Source organism: Pangasianodon hypophthalmus, chromosome 21, assembly GCF_027358585.1.
Source record: "Pangasianodon hypophthalmus isolate fPanHyp1 chromosome 21, fPanHyp1.pri, whole genome shotgun sequence".
Lineage (NCBI taxonomy): Eukaryota > Metazoa > Chordata > Actinopteri > Siluriformes > Pangasiidae > Pangasianodon > Pangasianodon hypophthalmus.
In genome coordinates, this window is record NC_069730.1 from 1632237 (window position 1) to 1638236 (window position 6000).

Here is a 6000-nt window from a genome sequence, read left to right on the forward strand (position 1 = left end):
CATTTCAAAAGCTTTCACCTCTGCAAAGAAGAAGAGCAAGGACAAACCGACTCCCAGAGCGAGGGCTTTGAGTCGCTGCGCTCATGGCAAGGTGGTGCGGATCGTCCACGACTACAAAGGCAAATCCAGTCCTGGCTTCACGGCGGGAGATTCACTAGACAAGCTGCACCACTTTTAATCTACGCCTTTTCCTCCATCCTGACGCTCAGAGTGAGGAAAGTTCTGCACACATCTGCACGTCCTGCTTCTCTTCTAGTGTATCATTCCCATTGCATTGCATTGCATTGTTTAACTATGTATTGTGTTTATATTTGTGTTGATATATTCATATTTCATCTTTTACACTATTTACCCTAGACAGATAAAATAATAAGAGGGACAAAGATAAGTGGGGAAAAACATACTACACTATATACAGCGTATACAATATACAGTACATGCACAATAACACAGGAACTGCTTTTAACTCATACCATAGCACTGCTGTGTGTGTGTGTGTGTGAGAGAGAGAAAGAGAGAGAGAGAGAGAGAGAGAGAGAGAGAGGATGGTGAAGAACGACTGTTTATTGCACCTTTAACGTAAGTAAGAACAGGAAAAAACTTGTCTCTCGGATGTTACACAACATTAAATCTAATTATAAACGTTCATTAATAACTTAAACATTGTAATCGTTGGCATTATGGTATAATGGTGTAAGGAGAATAACACACTCCAGACTGTGCTGTTATACAAAAATAATGCACTTCAGGGGGTAGCGGTAGTCAGCTTTCGCCTCGTGCCACATGATCCAAACCCTGCCGACCCACACCCCCCAACTCCGCCCCCCAAACGTGCATTCTTCTCCCATCTGGAGCGTGTTATTCTTTAATAAATGCTATAGGAGCATTTAAATGCTAAGACGACTCTAAACATGTCTCGACTAACCCACTATATTTGGGATAAGTTTGATTTTTCCTCAACCGATATTACAATTTGCAATGTGTATAATCAGATCTTCACAAAGAATCATCCTGTATTATTCATGACAGGAACTGCACAAGTCTTCATGCTGCACTGGGGTTTGTTATTTACTCGTTCTGATTTCTATTTTAAAACATTGTATAATGCAGACCATTGTGTGTTTTACTTTAAACTCCTGTCCATTTTCATTCTCTTTCCTCTTTTGTCCTTATTCTGTGCTGTATTTACCGTTCCCAAAGGCCAGTGTAAACACACAGATGAAGGCATGTGTGCGTTTCATCGTGTGTCCGTTCCCTCTGAGCCTCAGATGCTGTCTCTAATCTCGTATTCACAGAATCAGTGGATCTTCTAGATAAAGCCCAAATGAACAGCCTTGGTATTCACAAAGCAGCATTTGATTGTCCACATACACAAACACACACACACACACACGGCCAAGGCTTTGCTTGTTCACAATGGTTCTCAGTGGGAGCGTTCCTCAGGAGAACTGTCAAAAAATGGCAGTGAGAAACAAAGCCAGTTGTGTGTTAATGTTGCACAAGGCTAAAGGAATTCATTTAATGAAATTGTGGAAATGTTGCGTGATAGAGAAAAATGAGAACACACAAAGCTCAAATGAGCAGCCTTAGCCTTCACAAAGCAGCATTTGAGTTACCACACACACACACACACACACACCTCAGTGTGAAGTCTAAATCTCAAACCATTGCTTTAATGCTTAACGTTTATTTATTACTAAAAACGTAACTCCGCCCACATTCGGCATGCACTGAAGTTCCTGAATTGCTGTTGTTAAGGGGCGTGGCCTATTGTCAATCCATAATGATAATAATAATAATCTAGTAATAATCTTAATTTATATAATACAGTACACATTAATGAAACATTACTTAACCATAATCATTAATGAATTATGTATAAATTTCTGAGAATTTACTACAAATCATGATAAAGTATACGCAAATCGAATGTGTATTTAGCAGCTGTAATGTAAGTGAGAACAGAGACTAACTTCCCGAAACTGTGATATAAGAGGAATAAAACACTTCAGGATGTGCTTCAGGATGTAACTCCGCCTCATCACACCACTGTCGTTGATTATTTTCCTCTAACAGCACAACATGATACATGGCCATAATCTGTAATACACATGAGGAATAATTGTTCACTTTCCAGTGTACAAGAACGTCGCCACAATTTCTCTGCTTTAGACGTAAAGTGGGCGGAGCTAATCTAGGGTAAAGCTCAATCAATCTTGCGTTGAAGATGAAAATGTAGTTAGCGTACTGTAGCTACAAGTAGCTCATTAAACACTGAAGATATTGAGATAATGGGAAGAATCTTAATTACACTGAAGCCACTAATTACAAATAATGATGATAACAAGCTGCCTGACAAAATAAGGTCTATATTTATTGTTTTCCTCACACGATTCTAGTAACTCGAGCTCACTGCTGTGGATGTTCTCCACGTTCTCCGTAACAACCAGCCCCACTGCACTGATTCTTAAAAAAAGAAATACAGTGAAGTCGTCAGCGCTTTTATTTTCATGCCTCCTCCACTCTCATGAAATTCAACAGGCAGCCGCTGGCCATGGCGCTTCCTCAGCTCGCGCTGACATGATGACACTGTGAGCAACGGCAAAGCTCACTGAGCTAAACTGGCCATGGTGGAAGATTCAGGAAGATAAAAGATGATTGCGGGGCTGTGTCCGAATCTAATTTAATGCCTCATTAGTCTTAGATGGCGGTGATTTTTAAGAGCTACAGAGGAACCTGTAAGGATTACATCACAATGTTGTCAACGTTGGCACTAACCCTAAATGTCAGTTTAAGGAATAAAGTACCTTTGAGAAAAACCCAAGGAATATTCCGGGGGCTACAAAAGCTATTTCTCCAAATACAAAACCTAAAAAATATTCACTTCTTGCATGCTAGTTCATTTGAAAAGTAGCAACTCTATCAGCTCAATAGTTAAAGAAATAGCATCGCTACTTGTAGGGACACTACTGCCCTCACTAATCACAACAACTTCACACAGAACATTTATTTAAAATGTCTCGCAAGCTAGTGAACAACCAAAGCTAACCTAGCAAGCAAAAGCTAAGCTAGTGAGCAAAAGCTATCCTAGGATGTGACAGAACTAACTTATAAACAAAAACTGACCTGGTAAGCAACAAGTAAGCTAATTAAAATAAAACAGAAAACATAGTCAGCAAAGCTAAGCTAATGAGAAAAAATGAACCTAGTGAGTGAGTCCTAATGTATTAACCAAAGATACCTAAGTGAAATTAACCTACAAACATGTGAGAGCTAAAATATTAACCAAAGCTAACCTAGTAAGCAATATTTAAGCTAGTGAGTAAAGGCTAACCTAGCAAGTGAGTGCTAAACTATTAACCTAAGCTAAACTAGCATGAAAAAGCTAAGGTAGTAAGTGTAGCTACTGTGCTAAATGAGTGCGTTGGTATATGTAGCATATATGTATATGCTGGTGTCTCAGAGAGAAGGCTGTCAATCAGGCTACTCATTAGAATATTAGGCCACGCCCATTGCTACAGTTTTATCATAGCTCTACAGGATGTTTAATCTAGCACTCAGGTTCAGTGACACTTTAAGTGTTTTCGTTTCATCAGTGTCACGTGGAGTTGTGATGTAAGTAATAGTTGTTAGATTTTGCTCGTATGTTACTGACTCACACGGCAAATGACTTGTCAAGACGTCAGAAATGAAAAACAGCTCATGCTGTTCAGATTAATTTTCCTGCTTGTGTGGAACAGATGATTAATATTCAGTATTTACACTGGAACTGTGCATTTTTTATGTTACTAAAGGGTTCTTTCTTCTGTTTCATGTATTCAGTCACTGTGAAGGAGGTGTGGCCTCTCTCTATCAGTCAATGTAAAGGAGGTGTGGCCTCTGTCTCTATCAGTCACTGTGAAGGAGGTGTGGCCTCTGTCTCTATCAGTCACTGTGAAGGAGGTGTGGCCTCTGTCTCTATCAGTCACTTTAGTTCTGGTATAAGAGGTGTGGCCCATGTGTCTTCAGTCAAAGTAAAGGAGGCGTGGCGTATGTGCCTTCAGTCCTAGTTAAGAGAAGGCGTGGCATATGTGCCTTCAGTCCTAGTTAAGAGAAGGCGTGGCCTCAGTGCCTGTCAGTCTCAATGTAGAAGGCTTCTGTGCCTCCCCAATGAAGGAAGCATGTCCTTAACGCCTGTCAGTCTCAGTAAAGGAGGCGTGGTCTCTCTGTCTGTCAGTATCAATGAAGGCGTGGTCTCTATGCTTTCAGTATCAGTAAAGGAGGCCTGTCACTCAAATTAAAAGGGGTGTGGCCTCTGTGGCTTCTCAATAATGGAGGCGTGGCTGCCTCCTTCTCCAAGCTAACACTGCTGTATTTTTTAATAAAATGAAATGAAATTAGAATCACATCGTATCTCACTGAAACAACTAAAAATTTTACGGTATTCGATCACCGCCTGCTTTATGTTTATGTTTAATGCAATGGATTGAGAATCACATAAAAATGCACATTGTATTATGTCTCTAAATTTAACTGACTATCACTCAGATGATCAGATTAGCTGCAAAAACTGAATATTAAATCGAACATACCAGCCGAGCTTCTGGAGACTTGCTCGAACTTCACCAGGACGCGCCGTGAAAAAACGCTGAAATGGTCGGCGCTTTACTTTCCTCCCGGCAGCGTGGCGTTCTGATTGGTCCCTCACCAGCAGGGTAAATCTGCAACCTGTCAGTGTGTCGGTGTGTGAAGCGTCCTGACCCTCAGGCTCCGCAGTCACATCGACAGAAAAGGACAGAAAAGCTGCAGAACTCGCCGCCGAACACCTGGACACATCTGTCACAGCTGACCTCACGTCAGAGCGAGCAGCGAGCCGACGTGAAAAAGTGTCTGATCAGAAGCAGAGCGTGACTCGTCTGTGAGCAACGGGGACGATCTGATCCGCTTCACTCAGGACACCGACATTCTCTTTCTCCTGAGTGGAAGAAGAAAAGCAGTAGAATCCAAACCTACCTGTGTCTGTCTCTTTATCTGTCTCTGTATCTATCCATCTATCTGTCTCTTTTTTTCCATCCCTGTATCTATCCCTCTATCCGTCCCTGTATCCGTCCCTCAGGAGCTCGTCACGGGTAAATCAGTGTCCGAAGGTCTCGCAGATACGATCTGGAAAAACACGCTGCGGCTTTCACACACGTCCCGCCTCCCTCTGCTCCTCTTACTCACTCTTTACTGTTCCCTCTCTCTCTCTCTCTCTCTCTCTCTCTCTCCCCCTCTCTCTGTCTGTTTTCCCCTCTCAGGCTTTCTCTCTCTCTGTTTCTCTCCTGCTCTTTTCTTATTTATTTTTCTCTCATTATCTTTCTGTTCCTCTGTTTCTCTCTTTTTTCCCCTGACTCCCTCTCTTTCTCTCACTCCATCTCACACTCCATCTCCCTCTCTCTTTCTCGCTGGTTTCCCCTCTACTGCACTCTCTTCCCATTTATTCGTCGCTTATTATCTCTATCTCTACCTCTCTATGTCTCACCTTCTCTTCCTCAGTCCCTCTCTTCCACTCACTCTATCTCTCTCTCTGTCTCTCTCCTTATTTCACACTCTCTCCCCCACTCTTTTTCCTGCTCTTTCTTTCTCACTCTACTATTTCCTCTCACTCTCTTTTGCTCCTGCTGCCCCCCTCTCTCTTTCTCTCTCTTTCTCTCTCTTTCTCTCTCTCTGTTTCCCAGCTTCTATTCTTTTCCCATTTATTCTCCTCTCATTATCTCTCTCTATTCCTCTATTTCTCCTTCTCTTACTCATTCCCTCTCTTTCTCTCTCTCTCTCTCCCTATCTTTTGGTGCCTCACCCTTCTTTTCTCTCTCCTTTTCCTGTCTCCTTCTCTTCCTCAATTCCTCTGCATCTATTTCTTTTCTCAACTCTACCACTTCCTCTCTACCTCTACCTTGTTTTCCTCTTTTTTGTTGCTCTGTCTCTTTTCTCCTACCTGTTTTCCCTGTTCTCTCTCTCTATCCTTCCCTGCTTTATCACTCC

The 6000-nt window shown here is 42.0% G+C and overlaps 1 protein-coding gene across 1 annotated transcript in view; it reads right to left on the reverse strand.

Annotated features, from left to right (window-relative positions):
- The window catches only part of cdh12a (cadherin 12, type 2a (N-cadherin 2)), a 50311-nt gene extending 44634 nt beyond the window's left edge, over positions 1 to 5677 (reverse strand). The window contains exon 1 of the mRNA XM_026941210.3: positions 4572 to 5677. The gene's annotated coding sequence lies outside the window, so the exon portion shown is untranslated. The remainder of the gene's footprint in view (positions 1 to 4571) is intronic.
- Between the last annotated feature and the right edge of the window lie 323 nt (positions 5678 to 6000).